This window comes from Dasypus novemcinctus, chromosome 8 (assembly GCF_030445035.2).
Source record: "Dasypus novemcinctus isolate mDasNov1 chromosome 8, mDasNov1.1.hap2, whole genome shotgun sequence".
Classification (NCBI taxonomy): domain Eukaryota; kingdom Metazoa; phylum Chordata; class Mammalia; order Cingulata; family Dasypodidae; genus Dasypus; species Dasypus novemcinctus.
Genome location: NC_080680.1, coordinates 51101330 through 51121389, shown reverse-complemented (window position 1 = coordinate 51121389; position 20060 = coordinate 51101330). Strand labels below are relative to the sequence as shown.

General features: G+C 35.8%; 1 non-coding gene across 1 annotated transcript; it reads right to left on the bottom strand.

Annotated features, from left to right (window-relative positions):
- Positions 1-10024: 10024 nt before the first annotated feature.
- On the bottom strand, positions 10025-10151 carry LOC111761553 (small nucleolar RNA SNORA31). The gene has a single exon (XR_002794886.1). It is a non-coding gene; the product is annotated as a small nucleolar RNA SNORA31 (small nucleolar RNA).
- Positions 10152-20060: the final 9909 nt, after the last annotated feature.

Below are 20060 nucleotides of genomic sequence, written 5' to 3'. Positions count from 1 at the left end.
TTCTCCTAAGAGTGCCATACAAGTGGTTCTCCCTCGTTATTTGGAAAGGGATACATTTTGGCAAAATCTGATGATTAAGAAGGGACACAAGAAATAGATCCCCAATTCAATTTTGCAGAGCATGAAATGATAATAGGTATTTCTAGTGAAACAAAGGGGCTTCCATAGTTCATTGTTTAAAAAAGTCTGAGTTAAATAAATTTAATAAGTCAGATTGCAGGACTTCCAAAAGACTTTAATATGTTTATATGAATCATTTATCTCTAAATAAAGATATGAAATTGTGTCATATTTCCCAAATTATTTTACAGAACAACATTTTTTTCTATGAACCTGAAGTAACATCTCCCTGCAGAATGGTGTTCTGTGGATTGAGAAAGGCTGGTTTAATAATAATAATAATAGCCATCTCTTTTTGGATTCAGTAATTATTGAGTAAGTCCTGGGAATATATATTTTAAGGCATGCATCAACTATTCTGTTTGCACAAACAATGGATCTAAACCATGGACAACCTCTCTGTCTAAATTATTTATTCAGGTTCTTTTAAGTGGGGGTGAAGAGGGAGGACAGAAGAGTTGGCTAAGGACACCTTGAGGAGGATCTTGAAAAACTCTGGGGGGGGGAGCGGATTTGGCTCATCCACCTCCCAGGTGGGAGGTCCAGGGTTCAAACCCCGGGCCTCCTTTCCCCGTGTGGAGCTGGCCCATGCCCAGTGCTGACACACTCAAGGAGATTTAGAACCTGGCAGGGAGAAAGCATAAAGGCTTTGTGGAAGAAGTAGGATTTGAGCACAGCTTTGAAAAAGCAGACAAATAATGATAGGAGAAGGGCCTCCTATGTGGAAAGACAATTCAAAAAAAGTTGTATCTGAGGAAGGAGGTGCAGAAACAAGGCAGTTTTTTCTTCGGAATATGGGATTATAGTAGGTTGTATCAAAATTTAAGGTAGGAAAAACGAGTTGGTATCAGATTAGAATAGATCTTGGAAACCAAATTGAAGGGTATGAAATTTATTTTATATGCCTTGAAAAACTTCTGAAGGTTTGGGGGGTTACTCTATGGAATATAATAAGGGAAGTTTGGAAGGAGACTAACAGGAATAGGTCAACGCTTCTGATAAGGGAATAGTTAAGAGTAAAGTACGAGACCACATTAAAAACTCTTTCTTCTTCCTATGAATCATGTTGGGCCAATCAGGGATGTGTTAATCCACCGGATTATTCAGAAATGACGTGTCTTTTGGGAACAAATCAGTCTGTGTTGATAGTCTTGTTAACATACTATACATTTTAAGGAACTCTGATATCTACACTGATGAAAACATTAAAGTGACTTTACATTTCTGTGTTTTCAAAGAAAATTGCTTTGGGTTAATAAACAGACTCCAAGTTTATCTTCTATAGTCAATGGACACTAAAATAAAATACTATTTATATTTTTCAAAGTTTTGGAAAATATACACACAAATATATCTGCTTCTTGAAGCTATTATTGTGCAGAGAGCTACACAATTTCAATAACTATTCCTTTTGTCATACCATAGTGCAGAAGATCCCAAACTGTCTTTGGTCTTTATTGCTTCAGTCATTGTTTCATAGTGCCCTTAGGCCAAAAGATATACCTAACAGTTCTTAGTAATTTGGTCCCAACGAATTAATAAGTATTTACTTCTTATAAATTGGAACTCTATTTGCAAAAATAATGCCCATTTGATGAAAGAATAATAATTTTATTTCATACCTAAATAAGGGCAATCACTTACCAATGGGATGTGTGCACCTGGTGGGTATTGCATATCTTCTCAATTCATGGACTCATTTGAGACATTGCCCTTCTTATTTCTTGTTCCCCATTAATTTTCCTGTAGTACTTGCTTTTTATCAGGGATATCAAAGAAAACTTAGTTTTGCAAAGATATTGACATTATCAAAAGGCATGTAGTTCTATCCAATGTTGAAATTAATATTGAATTTCCTCCCACTGTGCAATATCAAATGCATGTCTTTGTTTTCTGTGAAAATATAAAATATTTTGGGGTGGCGGACTTAGCCCAGTGGTTAGGGCGTCCATCTACCACATGGGAGGTCTGCGGTTCAAACCCCGGGCCTCCTTGACCCGTGTGGAGCTGGCCATGCACAGTGCTGATGCACGCAAGGAGAGCCCTGCCATGCAGGGGTGTCTCCCATGTAGGGGAGCCCCACTCACAAGGAGTGAGCCCCGTAAGGAGAGCTGCCCAGTGCGAAAGAAAGTGCAGCCTGCCTAAGAATGGCACCGCACACACAGAGCTGACACAACAAGATGACACAACAAGAAAAGAGACACAGCTTCCTGTGCCGCTGACAACAACAGAAGCAGACAAAGAAACAAGACGCAACAAATAGACACAGAGAACAGACAACGGGAGGGAGGGTGGGGGTGGGAATAAATAAATAAATCTTTAAAGAAAAAAAAATTTTGGGGAACACTCCTGTGCGCTCACTGCAGTACCCAACAGGGTGCCTTGGCATACAGTTTGGGAACCATGGCCATAGTGCTTTCCTTTGAACACGTGGTAAAAATATGAAGTTGGCAGGTATGAATAGGTGGAAGAGTAGGAATAGGTGGAATAATGTAGGTTCCAAGGAACAGGAAATTGACTTCTGAACTAAAAGTGATCAAAGGAAACAGCCTGCTAAAAAGATTTGCTGCTCATATACAGGCACATACTATATCCCCGGCATCCCGACCTCAATTAACAAAATAACGGCCACTCATCACACCCTTGTAAGTTTGCCCTTAAATTCTTTTCTTACCCCGCCAAATTTTCCTCTGTTTCTGTGACCAGAATTGGGGCATCTTTAAGAGATATTTGTAAATTTCCACTCACAATAAGCCAGTACCAGAATATTACAGCTTATAGTTATTTCAAAAGTTTTGGAATTAATGTGTGCCTACATAGCAGCCCCTCAGTGATTTGCCTCCAGTGTCTGCCTAATGAAATGGTTTTTTAAAGCCCATGTATTAGAGTCATTTCTTCCCTTTATAAAGCCTTTCTCCGGGGTATGTAGAATTTCAAATACAGTTTCCCTAGGTACTTTACAAACTTTTGAAACCTGTGACCAACTTTCTATTCTCTGACAGTTTGGGAAAACAGATTTACCACTAAAATATGTTTGGTCTTAAGAAAAATTATATCCTTGACCTGTATATAACAATCAGCTATGTTAACCTGCCTGTATCATAACATGTTACAACAATCATGAAATGAATAATTAAACAAAATATCTGATTTATATCATTATATTTAATCATGAAAAGGCCTTTAAGAAACTGCTATTCTTCCATATATAAACCAAAATTTTATTTTTGTAATTTTGGATTCCTCACACCTACCCTTTGAAGATAATAAGAAGATGTAACCCATTCAAATAATAAATTTCCCTTTTTTTTTAATCCACAAATTCTATTTCATTTTAGTCTCTGAAACATATTTTCACAGATTTAGAAGGTGTTTGATTACAAAAGGTCAAGGCAAAATACCAACATATTTAACCAATACATTTTTCAGACTGTTTATAGAAATCTTCTGAGTTGCATAGCAACGGTCTTTTTAATTACCGCTTGCTATCCAGATTTTAATAATTTAATTAGTGTTTTTTGCTTCATTAAATTGCTATACCCAATAGATTCAATGAATTCAATTCACTGCATGTTTTAAAAGATATTTTTCACGTTGCTGTGCAACTCAGAATATGAACTATGTTTATATTCTATTCAAATATAAGAGAGAAAATATTTTCCTATTAGATATAATTCATTTTAAGATCTGGATAAGAATGAGTTAATTAAAATTTTGGAGAAGATGGACATGCTTTTTCAAATTACACCATGTTCAGAAAATGAGAAAGTTCACAGATGGGGTTTTCTTTCTTTTTCTTTTTTGGTAAGATGAGGAAAATAAATTTGAAAGAGAAAATACTCCTTTGTAATTTTATAACAATCCTTCGTAATTAAAAAAAAGTTTGAAAGTCGCTCTTGTAAAGTACTAAGGAAGTTACTAAAATTTGAGATTCATGATTAATGTTTGAGAATTGTCTTTCCTTGTTCTGACTTCTTATATGTTTAAAATGCATAGCTTTTTATATTCCTGGCTTCATATCAGCAGCATTCAATAGTAGCCAGTTCCCTTCCTTTTTAGAGCTCCAAGTGGAATTCTCAGTTGCACCTTAAATCTAGCATGCTCAAAATGAAATCTTTATGCTCAAGTCCTCAAACATTTATCTCATAGTGTTTCTTATATCAGGAAATGGTTCTACTGTCCAAGCAAGTGCTCAAGCAAACAATCCGTGAGTATGTTTTTATTCTTCCCTTCCAGCAGCCACTATATCTAGTTCATTAATAAGATGTTTATACTACCTTCAAAATATATCTCAAAGCTGTTAACTTCTCTCCATATTTTCTACCACCAACCTAGACCAAGACCCCAGTATTCTCACCAACTGCTTTCTAACTAGTACCAGTCATTTCGAATCCACTTATCTTTCTACATTCCATTCTATACCCAGTGGCCAATGAGATTTTTATGATGTTATTAGAACAGCATTCCCCTGCCTAAATCCTTTGGATGGCTTATCTTTGCTTTTAGAGTCAAATTCTTCCTTCAACTCCTACCCTGACCTAGCCCTCCAACTCACTAACTTCAGTACTTTCCAAGCTCTTTACCACCTCAAAAATTTTGCATTTGCTCATCTAACCACTGGGACAATTTTCCTGCTCTTCTTTCCATCACTAGCTTCTTCTTATCTCATGCCTTCTGCTTAAATTTACCTTTTCAGGGTGTTCTTCCCTGACATCCTTATTTAAAGTATTTTCACCTTCCTTTTCCTAGTTACCCCCTGTCTCATCAATGATTATCTCTACCAGATGACAACTTTGTAGTTATACTGTTTATTTACTTGTTTAGTATATGTTTCTTCATCTGGAATAGAAACACCTTTAGAGCATGAAACTTAACTGATTCAGTTGTATCTCTAATACATAAAAAAAGATCGAAAAATGGTATTTAATGAGCTTTTATTACTTGAGTGAATGATTGGAAAACAAAGGATTCCAGAGAAAATCCTTGGGGCAAATAAACCACAAATTTACAGAATTGTAATGTCAGATGAGAAATTCAATGTAATAATTATAATGGGTATTATTTGAATATCAGTGTATATTCATTAATTCAATAAAAACTGGATAATTACCATGAGTCAGGTTCTATGCTAGATACAAAGAATATAATTCTTTCATGAAGCTATAGTATATTTTAAAATGCACAAGGGCATTCTTAATGTTACTTGAGAATGGAATATGTGATGATCTGTTCAGTATAGTTATGGTACACTATTGATTGAAGACACATATATTCATTCATTCATTCATTTGGTAATTCAGTGGACCTAAGTTAATGGAAGATGTTGTTAATGGAAGCTAATGTAAGATGTTGTGTTGTGGGTTTTAAGTAACTCAAAAAAGAATAACACAGGTTACCATCTCTCAAGTAACTTCCTCCCTGTGATTATCTCTTTCTGGAGATACACATGCTAAAAGCAATTTGGAAGAAAGAAAATAATATGTACTATGAAACAGAATCAAAGTACACTATAAAGGAGAATGAAATTCCAATGCTCATGCATAGAGTGATATCTTGAGGTCTTTTAAGGTAATATGATTCTACAAGTCCTTCCAAATATATTAGAGCATAAGTACTTTTGACTATATTTTACCTACATTCAGCCTTCAACAGATAAGCAGGGCATTTTTCCTTCACCTGTACTACATAGTACATCAAGTCTTTGGACCAGAGCTTCAGGGTTTCTGTGGATTCTGTGAAAATATATGAAACTGAAATTACATATCAAATTTTTTATGTATCATGTGCATTTGTATATTTCAGTGGAGATGACAAATCATTTTAAGTTCATGACACAAAATTGTTTGAAAAAATACTCTAATATGAATAACATTTTAAAGCAGATCCATCTCAATAAAAAAAACAGAAATTAATCAATGGACAGATTTCATTTCAATGATTCAATTCTAAGAGTGCCTACATAGGTCAATGCTGAAATGGATATTTTGTGTTTTCCTGTAGGAAATAAGATTGCAGTAAAATATGCCATTAAAAACAATCATACACATTTTTAGATTCTGTTTCAGAAATATCTAGCTCTACAACTCAATAACCAATTGAGTGATGATACCAAAGATTCAATGATTTCTACACTAGGGCAATATTTACTCATTTATATTGGGACCCATTTCATAGCTCATTGCTCTACAAAAAGGCATATTTTAGATAATCTAGAACTGCATTGCCCAATAGAGCAGTCATTAGCTACCTATGGCTATTGAGCACCTGAAATGTGACTCGTCCAAATTGAAATGTACTGTAAGTGTAAAATAAAAACCATATTTTGAAGACTTAGTATGAAAAAAAGGATGTAAAATTTTATGTTAATAATTTCTGTGTTGACTCCATGTTAAAATGATTCTACTTTTTGATATATTGGGTTAAATAAAGTATATTATTAAATTTAATTATCCAGTTCTTTTAACTCTTTTAAATGTGGCTGCTAGGAAATTTCAGATTATATCTGTGACTCTCACTATATTTCTGTTGAACAGCACTGATCTAGAGGATATCTTAAGAAAAAGGCTTTTCTTATTCTAAAATTATTTTCATGGCCCAGTCATTACTTGAGTATCCATTAAATCATCATAAAGGAATCATACTATGAGACACCACAATACATCTCTTGCCAGTTTTAACATTCTTTTTCCTCATATAAGGGGATTTCATATCTTCTATGAGAACCTTTGTACATTCTACAGTCTGCGGTGTTTGAAGTTATTTTCCTTTTGTATATGATTTGCTTTCCTTTATCTACAATGTAGTAACATATCTCCCTATGAAAATAATAGAAATGATCAAAATTAAATGAGTAGCAATATTTACCTTCTGAAAAATTGCATTATTTCTCATTTCCACCCCCTCAGAGAGATCATGAAAGTTAATTAAATGCTGAAGGAGCCACATTTGGCTGAAACTAGATCTATCTAGACTTTTTAAATGATTTTGTGAAAGCTCTTTAAAATTGAGTTGCATTTGTTACATTACAGTATCTTGTCTCATGCTTCCCTCCCACTCCGTGAAACACACATATATAGAAGTGTGGCATGCGTGCACAAGGACACACATTCACACAATAGCTCATTGTTGTTTGAAGATTGTTTTCCCCACCCAACTCCTCTCCCCATTTTTTATCACAGGTGGCCTCTACAAATGAAAATAATTTATCCTTCTGGCAAAGACCAGTTCCTTTCCTCATGCAAAGAGAAACTGCTCACTTTTATTATCTCTCTCATTATGGTACATTTACCTAAAAGGAATTAATAAAGTACATACCACAGGTTTCCTTAGCTGATTGCTTACAAGTTTGAGAATGTTATTATTCAAGGACATTAAAACCAGAATAAAAGAAATTAAATCCTTTCAAATAGGAGATATTTTAACGTGTGGGCACATAAAATAAACATTCCAAAAAATGAAGACTATAAACATCAGGAAGATGGATACGTTGACACCTCATTCTGCATATCTCTGTTTAATAATATTATATTTCATTTCCCGTGCTAAGAAAACAGCCATTACCCAAAGCAGCCACTCGTAAACAGGCCTTGTGAACAGATTGCATCCTTGTTGGTGGTATGATAATTGAAATAAGTTTTCCAGTCTCTTATGAGAAGATACCAGATGTATAAAATACCTATTAATCAACTTACTTGCTTTTGCAAACATAAGTTTCAGTACTGATGGCTGTTAAAGAATAAATTCTGCAGTGAAAAAGAGAACTATGAGAAAATACCAAAGAATTAGCTGAGTGATTCATCTGTGGGCTGCTTCTGAGTTTCTGTTGATTGAAGCATGTGGCAGTAGAATCACTGTGTTGGTCCCAGACATACGACCATGATGTGCAGTGTTTCTTCTTTGTCCTAGATACAGTAAGGAGAATGGGGAAAATGGGTCTACCAGCAAGAATGGGAAAAGGATAGTCTAGGAAGAAAAAAGAAAGAAAGAAAGAAAAAGAGGACAGGGGAGAGCATGAAAAGGAAAAGAGTAAAACTAGCCTAAAAAAGGAAAAGAGTAAAACTAGCCTAAAAATAGAAACATTGAAACAGGAGTTTTCCCAGAAATACTATTGTACATACTGGCATTTTTTGGCTAATATGGTCCTAAACTGCTTTTTTACTCAAACAAGAGACGAAAGAAGCAGTATTCCTAGAGGAAGATGGAGGTAATTTTAGTAAACATGATTTTCTTTTTCTGGTTGAATCAAGACTTTCAATATCTTCCCTTTTCAACAGTCTCTAGAATCAGGACCTCCTGCCTCACTCTGATGTTCTTTGATGTTCTTAATGTTTCCATATGTCAAGTCCAGGACTTTCTCTGATGGAGTCTGCTTTTATTCAGTACAATATTCTGAGTTAACTTGCTGGTTTCTTATTCACTTTTGAAAGTTAGGAGGCAGATGATTATCGATCTATCTAAGTTGCTTTATAGCATTTATATAAAGTACATTTTACAATGTCATCTGAAGTTCAGAAAATATTTTCTCTCATAGACCTAAAACTTCTCCTCTGGTAGTCCCTCCATTCCATGACTATTAGATTCTGAATCTTGCTGGCAAGTTTCAAGAGACCATTTGTGACTTGAGACCTACTCTTCAAAAGTCACTAAGGCATGATCTAGGCAAGACTGCAAGAGTGATGACATTTTTCCTAAACTCTCACCACATCACTCTTTATAAATCTCTCTCTCTTAGATTCTCAGTAAATTCTGACTAACTGCTTCCCTTGGGACAATATGCCTAGAGATCTGTCCCCCAAAGGCCTGTGTATACAGTTCTCCAAATTTGTCTTCTCTTCTCCATCTGATCTGAATTTTCTATTGCTGGGTGCTTATTGGTGATAATCTTCTGGAGTTTGTACCTTGAGTTTGTACTTTTATTCAAACAGGAAAGCTCTAAGCATGGGACCTTCAAGTTTTCTGGAAGGCTAATAAAGATACCACCTCTCTAAGGTCCTGGGACCTATTGTTCAATGGGTTACTGGGGATCATGTGGACTCCTCTCAACTCAGTCATGTAAGGGGTCACTGACTTCAAGCCAGACTACCTTTAAACATGTGATCCAAGTGACTCCATGTGAACTTCCAGTTTTCTAAGGTTTCATAAATATACATTGTCTTAGTTGATCAGGTCTACTATGACAAATGCCATGAGCTGATTGGCTCAACAAGAGTTTACTGTCTCACAGTTTTTGAGGCTAGAAGACTAACATCATAGTATTGGCAGGGCTTGTTTTCTCCCAGAAGCTGTAAATTTCTAGCAAATCTCTGGAATGTGGGGGTCTCTCTCTGGTATCTGCTCCTCTGATTTCTGCTGACTTATAGCTTCTACAGACATAGCATCAGATTTTATTTTGCTTATATTCCAGTCATATAGGATCAAGACCCACTCCAAGTCAATGTGGCCTCATCTAAATAGGACCTTTGAAGAACCTATTGACATATGACATATGACATATGACCTTAATTAACAATAGCGTCTTGAAAGGTCCTATTTACAATGGGTTTATAGTCAAAGGAATGCAGGTAAAGTCTTGAACATGTCCTTTGTGGTGGGCATTATTCAATCTCCAAAATACATGCAGATAAATCCATTGAGTGAGGGGTAAAAAAAAAATGGGTACATAAATGTAGCAAATAATTTACGGAAAATTGTCATACTATGTCTAAATCATCTTCTTGCCAGGGATGGTTAGCCCTCTAGCCATGTGTTTTCACATAGCAGATGCCTTTTCCCACAATATCTGATCAGACTACCACTCTAGGTCTTAGTATTCCTCGCATATGTTCCTTTTTATTTTCCCTACTCTTTACAAGTTTACTTCTGAGTTGCAAAAATTATCTCCTCCTCTTCATGTTTTTAGTGCTTCCTGTATTTCCCCCATTCAGTCTTGGCTGCCACAATCAGACAGTCAGAAATTACAAGGATCATTGGTCTTCTATTTATAGTGGAAACCTAAGAAGCAGGCATTAACTACTTCAGGTTTGTCAAATAGTTGAATCGCACATAACTTCTTATAATAGAAAGAACATGGGCTATGAGACTAGAAACCTGGGTTCTAGTCCCAGATCTGCCAATCATTTGTTGAAGTATTTTTCACAAGTCAGTTTCATCTCCCTGATCTTCAAGTTTTCTCTTGCAATAAATTAGGAATTTTTATTAGTTCAATATTGAGGATTGGGTAGCATGGGCTCAAATCCCTTAGACAAGAATATTAGAATCATCTGTAGAAGGGAAAGGGCATTTTCCAAACCATATTTTCCCTTCTCATACCTAACGTAAGAAATTCTAATAAGCCTTCCCAAACCTTTGCAATCACTGTTACTATGAACAAGGCCCATAAACTTTTTGGAAAATGGGCCCTTTCGAGAAATTAGATATGAGTTATAAATTCCTTCTCCAGAGAAATTCATAAACACCAGACTACTGGAAACATTTTTCTAAGTTCACAAATGCCTAACCACCCCACACTCCAAGAGTCTGAACATTTAAGGTTCTCAATATACTTTGCTGAGATTGCTGGTGTATAAATAAGCCCTCTACTAAAAGCATCAGGTTGCACCATTTTTCTACCACTACACATTCTTTCTCAGCTAAGAAACATTTTGGAAAAGAAAGGTGAGTTAGAAAACCTTCCAAAATTATACTTACAGACTATTAAAAAACTGCTTAAATTATTATCTTTGCAATACAGTTCTGACCTCTTAATGTTCCTCAAATATAACCTATCATTACTGATTCTAAAATATGACATCACTGCAGCCTGAGGCTTAAGAGCTTTTGCTAAAAGCAGCATCCTCAACTGCTGTTATTTGTCTGTTTTTTTGTTTTTTTTTTTAATAGGGGCCTGAGCTGAATTAAATGAAAAACTAACCAGAACAGCAATACAAATTACAAACAATAATAGCCAGCTTCAAATGTGTATCCTGGGGTTTCAGATGATGTCATAATCTGCTACTACAAATTTAATAGTATTGTTGCCTGGAAGCTAAGCTGTTATAGTATGTTTAATTTCACTAAGATGTAAATTACATGCTTCAGCCTTGTGTAGTATTGGCTACTGTCATTTTCATTTCTTATTTTTGCAGCTCAGGCATTGTAATGTTTATGGCTATTTTTTGTTTTTGTTTTTAATCTAGAAGCCTGGTAAGGTTACTATTTATTAAAAATACATAAATTAATTTTTCCTATACTGTGCCTTATTTTTTAAATTCTTTCATTATCACTATTGGCAAAAGCAATATTATTTTTAACTGAACTTGTCTTCCTGTTTGTGAAGAGAAACATTTGGGGGCAGGGCAGGGGGCAGTGAGGTAAGAGTAAATGCTCCTATACTGGCTTTGTTTGTGCTTTTATTAACAGAAAAGTATCTATTTTAAACAATATCAATTTGGAAAAACTCTTCTGAAGTCAAACTGTTCTTAATAGTATGTGTGGAGTTGACATGTTTTCTGTCCTGACACAAAGTTTTTTTCAGTATCTTATATAGATTAAACTCTGAATGTTTTAGCTTTATATAATCGTCAAATTAAAGAGCAGTTGGGTTTAATAATTAACAACTTGGGCTTGTGTTTGGGAGATGGAAACCAAGTCTTCCATTCCCTAGTTATGTTCCATATAATTTATGTAACTACCATATCCTTAATGTCCTCATACATAAAATGGAAATACAACTCCAAGCCATAAATTCCTGGCCATATGAGAAAAACTTAATTTCATTCTCTTCTCTTTCTTCCTTCTCCTCAGAGCCTCTTGCAGAACTTGGGGTCCTTGACAAATTTGCTTAACTCCTTTGGAATGCTGTTCCCCCTCAATAGGGGAATTTCACTATTTCACTAAATTATCTCCAGGTGTCTTTTTGATATAACAACATATGATCCACATAACGAATGAGGTATTAATAAATTCCTTAATGGATATATTACAGATGAAATGTGTATGTATGTGTGTATGTGTGTATGTATATGTGTATGTGCACATATGTATGTAAACTCTTAAAGGATGAATTGAATTATTTTAGGTAGAGAGGTAAGACATAAGCAAAGACAAGGAGTGTTACTTGTTCTGGGGTTGGTAATTAAACACCTTGGAACCAAGGCAGAGATCCTAAAAGGGAAATCTAGAGGACAAACCAATTGTGGAAATCAATAAAAATTTGGCAAAGGGGATTTGGAACCTTATCACATAAACCAGGAGAAAATTAGGGCCTTGGGCAGGGAGAGGGGAAACAGGAAGATTGTGGGATTTCATACAGAAGAAGGACATTTTGAAACTATCATTTTATCCACCTATGAGTTTCTTGTATTTAGTCAGGATATTGCAATTTCTCCCATAGATGCTTGCAATGGAAAGAACGTAGGTAGGAAACAAGAAATCTGAGTTCTAGTCCCAGGTATGCCAATTATAGGTAGAATGACCTTTGGCAAATCATTATCTTTCTCAAGTGTCCTTTAGAGAAAAAAATGAAGGATTTATATTAGGTCATGTGAAGCCCATAGGCAAGACTGTTAGAATCATCTGGAAAAGGAAAAGATTATTTTTCAAACAAAAGATGAGGGCCTGAATGCAGCTATCATAAGAGAAAAAGGAAAGGAAAAGATAGGTAAGGGAGGTTTGAAGGAAAGAGATGATTGGATATACCTTTAAAGGATTTTTCAATAGTTGTTCAACCACAGAGGCTGAAAGCATTAAGATCTTTCCTCTATGATTTCAAAGACTCACAATGTCATTCTTACTCTTCTTTGTGGACTTAGAAGCAAGGCACAGGGAGATAGTGTTTTAGTTTTGGCTGTCACTTTCTTAGGACCACTCAACACAAGTTGCCTTTCTCCTCCTAACCCAATTTTCTTATCAGGAGTGAAGATGTCTACAGCATGAAGTTTTGCCTAGGGGGGATTCATTCTTGGCAAGAACCTCTCCCAGGTCTGCAATCCAAAATCTAAAGGAGCCAAGCATACCTTTACTGAACCTTGCTAAATTACAAAGAGTCTTTGGAGCAGATAATTTGGACATATTTTTTCTAAACCATGGAGCCAAACAAGGGGCAGAAAACTGACAGAGAAGTTTGGTATTGGCTTTTCTAATTCACAATGATGAATAGGAAGTTGTACTATTTTTACAAAACACTATTTTCAGCCAAAAACAATGACTTTCACTACAGAGTAAATGTTCACATTTCATTGCTTTCATGTTTAACACTCATTCAAACAAATATTCTGAGGGCCCCTTCTATATTTCAAGAATTGTTCTAGGTACTAGAGAAACAATAATGAACAAAAGAGACTAAGTCCCTTCCTTAATGGAATTTTACTGCCAATAATGAACAACTGGATTAAATTTACTATCAAACGTCATGATGCCCTGTTATAAAACCTTAATATGGTAATGATTTACCTTGTTTTGTCAATATTTGTGCCAAGGAAATCCATTGAGCTAATTATTCTTAGCATCTCTTTATAAACCCATGATTATTAAGTGTGATGGTTAGGCTAATGTGTCAACTCAGTCAGGTAATTGTGCCCAGTTGTTTGGTCAAGCAAGCACTGGGCTAACTGAATACAAGGGTATTATGGACTTTCATCACCATTGAATTTACTGCAGTGGTAAATCATAGATAGCTGATTGCAATTACATTAATCAGGGAGATGGCCATCAGCAGTGAGTGATGCTTTATTTAATCAGTTGAATGCCTTAAAAGGGGAAGTGATTCCAGCATTGAGAGAGAATTTCCCAGATCGTTTTTGGACAGCCTATGTCTCCCAGAACTCATCAAGAACTTCAATGGACTTTCATAGGAGCCCTTGGATGCAGCCTGCCTGTGGAACCTGGACTTGTGCATCCCCATGGTCACGTGAGAGACTCTTATAAAACTGCATACTATTCACAGATATCTCTTGTTGATTCTGTTTCCCTAGAGAACTTGGACCAATACACTAAGAGAGCATGTGATCCAAATATTACATTTATGTCATGGTGTACTGAAAAGGAGAGACAGTTGCCCAGTGTTAAGTGCATTCTCTTTGAGTTTTAATTATTATTATTAATGTCATAGTTTTAGGGTTGGAGCAATATCAATTTATTGAAAATGGGTTTTAATCCTTTGGATATACAATGAAATTTTTACTATCCATTCCTCTCTTCAGTTGAGCTACAAATAGGGAAACAAAGGGGAGGGAGAATATCTTCTGAACACCTTAAAAAGCAAATGGCTTTTAAAGAAATGATTGTTGATTGGTAGAGACTGTCACTTCTTGGACTGACTGAGTGGAAATAAATCAGGAATAATGAGATCTAAGTTTAAATAAAATCATCACTGTAATCAAAGCAAACATATTTTTATTCTTCTTGAACACGTAAAACCAAATTAATGTTCCAGTGGCATTGTACTACAGATGTTCACTGTTTGTCTTCTGGGTTTATTTGTGCACAGCAAAGCCTACTTTATATTTGACTTGAGCTTTGTTTATTTACTTAGTACAGTTGCGTAAGTTAACTGACTTGTGGTTTTTTCTTTATGGAGCTGCAAAAGTTCATCTATATCATGGAAGCATCAGAGATCTTGTCAGAATTTTACAACCTGTTTTTGAGTAATGGGTATTTTAGGTAGATAAAAAACTGCAGTAAATCAGAATTGGTCAAATGACAGCCATGGAAAATGTGCAAATTATATTCTTAGAAATATTTGGTGGCTTGGGATTCTACGACTGGAAGATTTAAATCTGGGAACTACATATACACACAAAGAATGAAAAGAATAAGAGAGTATGGGATTTTACAAGACTGTTAAAAAAAATAAGCAGTAAATTATTTTCAAATGTCTGCATACTTCTTCCATTGAGATTTATCCAACAAGAAACATGTGCTAATATTTCTCCTATATAACTTCTAAAGCTTCTAGATATTAATCATGAATGTTAGTGAAACCATCTCTGATTCCACTCCATCTTGGGATTCATTCTTTTCACTATTGAAAGATATAAAGTGACATATTTATGGCAGAAATGAAAGAAAATCTTCTATTAGGACTACTTTTATATGTTTAAAAAAACATATCTATATTGCCAAATAATGCAATTAATTGTAAATAAAACTATAATTCTACCTTAGGTAGCTAAAACAAAGAGCCAACAAAAATGTAATAAAAAGCTCCTTATTAAAATGATTTTATTTCTAAAACCAATATCAAACGTGGCCCAAGAGCATGCTCATGCAACCACAAAGCCCATGTAGAAACAGAAAGGAAATGAAAAATATGCAGACATACCTCATCCAAAAAAAGATTATTTTGTTGTTACAGAATTTCCATAATTAGACATACATAGTGGGTTGAATGGTGCCCACCACCCCAACCCCCCAGAAAAGATATGTCCATACCCTAATCCACAGAATATGTGAATGTTATTGTATTTGGAAAAATGTCTTTGCAGATATGGTTAGGTTAAGATTTTAAGATGCAGAGATCATCGTAGATTATATGGGTGGGGCTTAAATCCAATGCAAGTGTCCTTATAAGGGACATGCAGTGAAGGGAAACACAGAGGAGAAGACAATATGGAGATTAGACAGATATTGGGGTGATGTGGCTACAAGCCAAGGAAGCTAGCAACAACCAGAAATTAGGAAAGACAAGGAAAAGATTCTCCCCTAGAGCATCTGTAAGGAGTGTGGCCCTGAAAATGCCTTGATTCCAGATTTCTCACCTTCAGAACCATGAGAGAATAAATTTCCATTGTTTTAAGTCACCCAATTTGCAGTAATTTTTTATGGCAGGCTTAGAAAACTAATATTGCATGCCTTCACACAGTTCCTAAAACCCCCAAAATAAGACCTTTTCACAAAAAGGAAAGACTATCAAAATCACAATTCTTCGTTCAAAATCTTGGAAAACATTCATTATGCTTTGTCACATGCTGGGACTGCAACAGTCTCTAAAACCAAATGGAATTTCAAACACATCAAAATCACTCGAACTGAAGCTGTTTAAGAATTTAGTTAAGGAAAGAAATAAATGAGGGTGTATTGATACATATTTTCAAAACTGCATATAGTCAAGCTAAAAAATATGATCCAGTAAATTTGATTAATGAATATGTCAACTTTTGTTAGAAATTAGTGTTTAATAAGAATAATTATTATTTATGAGCAGGTAGCATTTATTCAATAATTCCTAGACTCAATGTCAGCAACTTAGAACTTGAAAATAGTTCACTAATACAGATCTCTGCTTTCATCAATTAATAAGAATGTATTGAATGCCCATGGAATTGATAGACACTTCAGCTCTTTAGGGAAAAGATACAATGTCATGATCCTGCCTTTCAAAAAGCACATACTTTTGAGAGGATGCACATCTGAATATCATTAAATCAGGATGTACTTCAAAAATTTAGATAAGAAACGTGAGTCCTGGAAAGTTGCTACTGGACATTCTGGAACCTCTCCCCATCTTACTCAGAATTTTCAGAAATTTCACAATTATTCTACTTCTTTTCTTTTCCAAAATGTTTTTTCTCTATGTGGGTATTATGTTAGCATTCGTATTTTTGTTTAATGTCCTTATGTTTATTTTCTAAAGTATTTTCATATTTGTTTATCTTATTCACTTTCTAAAATACAGGATCCCCAAAGGAGAAATGTGGCATCATGTGCCAAATTAAGAGACAAGCAAGGACTCCCAGGGCAAAAGTAGCTGAGCTGACGAGAAATAAGTTCAACTAAAGTGAAGGATGAAGAGCATTGTATAAGCTTGAAAGGGCAATCAGTTAGTTTTTGGTGAAGGCGTTCTACGTAGAATGTTGTGTTTCAGTGGGGAAAGGAAGACCGGAATGATATGAAGGTGGCCCAAAGCATGGCTGAGACTGAAACAGAGATTAGACCAAACTGATATTCCAAAGACCTTACAAACAATATTTATAGATCTGTGTTCTTCCTCAAGCCATTTGCTTAAACATTTTGTTCAACAATTACTTTGTGAGTATTTAAAATATGTAAAGTACCACACTATGTTCTTTATTAAGGAAGGAGGTGAAGACGACACACTACTTACCTGAAAAATCTCTCAGCCTTCTTTGAGAGACAACAATAATAATAATAATAGCAATACAGTATGATAAAGGTATAATGAGAGAATACATCTGGTACAATGTTTGCCCAAAGGAAAATGCATTCAACTGCGATCAATTCGCAGAGAAACAGATTCTTGAGTGGTTCTTGAAAATTAATGACTAGCAATTCTGAAAATGAAGAAGGAAGAGACAGAATTAACAGATAGAAAGACAGAATATGCAAAAACTTAGAGCTAAGAAACTTACTAGCAAATAATTTTCCATGCCTGGCAGATGTGTGAATGTGTGCAGGAGAGCAGTGATACCAGCAAAAGCAGGTTCTTGCCTGATGAACTTCAAAGACCAGTTCCTGGGATTAAGAGGGAAAGAGCTTTACTGCCAGCACATAGCAAGGAGAACTGATGACCTAATTGTCTAAATCTTTCTCCCAAATTGCAGTAATTCTGATAGTTTTAAAGTAACCAGGTTTAGCAGGTTTATACTAATGAGTAAATGGAGTGGGGCTGGCTCAGTTTCCTTCACTAATAAACATTTAAGACTGTCTAGTGATCATAAGATTTTAAAGCTATAAAACAGGATGGGAAGGGTACAATATTGGGGTATTCTTAAAATCACAAGATAAAGGTTATAAAGTTTTACAATTGTTACTGGATTTTGTCTAGGTTCTTGATTATGCTGCAGAAATGAATTTCAAGAGCATGTCGGGTGAGTTAGTCCAGTAATTTATTAAGGTAGGGAAGGAAGAGAAATGGGAGAAAATAACAGATCATGGGTCCCAGATAGAGAGGAAGGGGTTTAAAAGTGATAAAGTGGGTTGACTTACAACTGTAATTCCTATTATAGATTATAAATCCCCAGGCTTACTTGCATAGTAATCCAAGCAGGGGAGAAGGTGGCCAGATTCTGGGTCCAAAGGCAAGAGAGTGTGCAGGCCTTGTGCTTGCTTTTTGAACCATTAACTATTCCACCCCTTTGCTAATGGCAGGGGAGGAGTTCCAGCAGTTTGCTGTTTTGATTGTTTACCCCATCCATCAATCCCCTGGGAGGGTCCAGTGATAAAGTCCTTGGGGAATATCCAGGGCTTCTCCTGGCTTCTGTAGGAAATCCTGTTCTGAGTGGAAGAATCTTGGGGAGGGTCTTCCAGCAGCCATCTTGGGGATATTGATGTCCACCTGGACTTCTTGCCAGGTTCCAGATCCATCTATTGATTTCCTATCTTATGAGCCAGCTTCATAATCATTATCAGAGATCAGGCATCTGGATTCTAGTACTTCACGTTTCATTAATTTCAGATATTTCTTTTACAAATACTAGAAATTTACAAATACTAGAAATCTAGGGAAGCAGATTTGGCTCAACAGATAGAGCATCCGCCTACCACATGGGAGGTCCAGAGTTCAAACCCAGAGCTTTGTGACCCGTGTAATGAGCTGGCCCACGCGCAGTGCTGATGCGCGCAAGGGGTGCTGTGCTACACAGGGGTGTCCCCCACATAGGGGAGCTCCACATGCAAGGAGTGTACCCCATAAGGAGAGCCACGCAGTGCAAAAATGTGCAGCCTGTCCAGGAGTGGCACTGCATACACGGAGAGCTGACGCAGCAAGGTGATGCAACAAAAAGAGACACAGATTTCCGGTGCTGCTGACAAGAATATAAGTAGACACAGAAGAACACACAGCGAATGGACACAGAGAGCAGACAACTTGGCAGGGGTGGGGGAGCTGAGAAGAGGAGAGAAATAAATAAAAAATAAACCTTTAAAAAAAAAGGCATCTATATATTAATTCTGTAACCATAATTATTTGGTAATTCTTAACCTTCAGTTATAGCAGGGGAGATAATGTTAAGAAAGTAGGCAGAATTCAAGTCATAAGAGACTTTAATATTGAGGAAAGTGGATTTAAGTTAATCCTGTGAGTCACGGGGAGCCACTCAAGGTCCTTTTAGACTCTGCTGGATTCAGTTTCTAATCTCTGTCACTCACAGTAGGGTTCCCTGACATGGATCAGAAATTGAACTGCAGCCCTAGAATCCATGGTAGACAACCTCCAGGTTGAATTTTGATATATACCTGACATGGCACCCTGTATCTTAGCTCCCAACCCCAAATCTTACCCCAGTTTTCTGATTCTGGATTTCCATTTCATTTTCTACGACAAATTGTATAAAGGTTGAATTGGAACATAAGAGGTCTGTGGATATGATGAGGGCAGGAGATCAATTTCAAATGTAATTCATCTCTTACTCAAGCTAGTTCACACCTCCTGACCAAGAAGACTGAATATATTAGTCTCCTAGCCTGCAGAATTTGAATCCATGGGTGATCTAAGAGTAAAGATACATTTCAAAAGTAAATAAATAAATAATAAATAAATACACTTTTCACAAGGCTGCTGTGAATGGAATGTACAAGGAAAATGAGAATTTTTAGACTCATATAATTGCCTGTGATGTTTTTGTTGTTATAGAATTTTCTCTTTAGCTTTGGCTTCAATTTTGTTTTGTCTTTTTCTTCTTGTTTTGTTTTGCTTCTACTTCCCCAAATGCAGAGTGCCCAAAAGGCTAGAGGCTCCTGAGTCACTTCAAGAGGGAGTTATAATTTTCTGACTTTGAAATGCAGATCATAATACCTTAGAACTTGTTAGAAAGACTTTATTCTAAATAAACTCAAAGAAAATAAAAACCATGTCTCTTCTCACAGTTTTAAAAGACACTGGGTCATAAATGCTAAGCTTCAGTCAGTGGCAGGGGGGTATTTCTTAAAACCAGAAGAGTTGAGAAACATGGCTAATGGCAGCGTGTTTGCATTCCTCACCTGACCTAATTATAACAGCTTGTAGC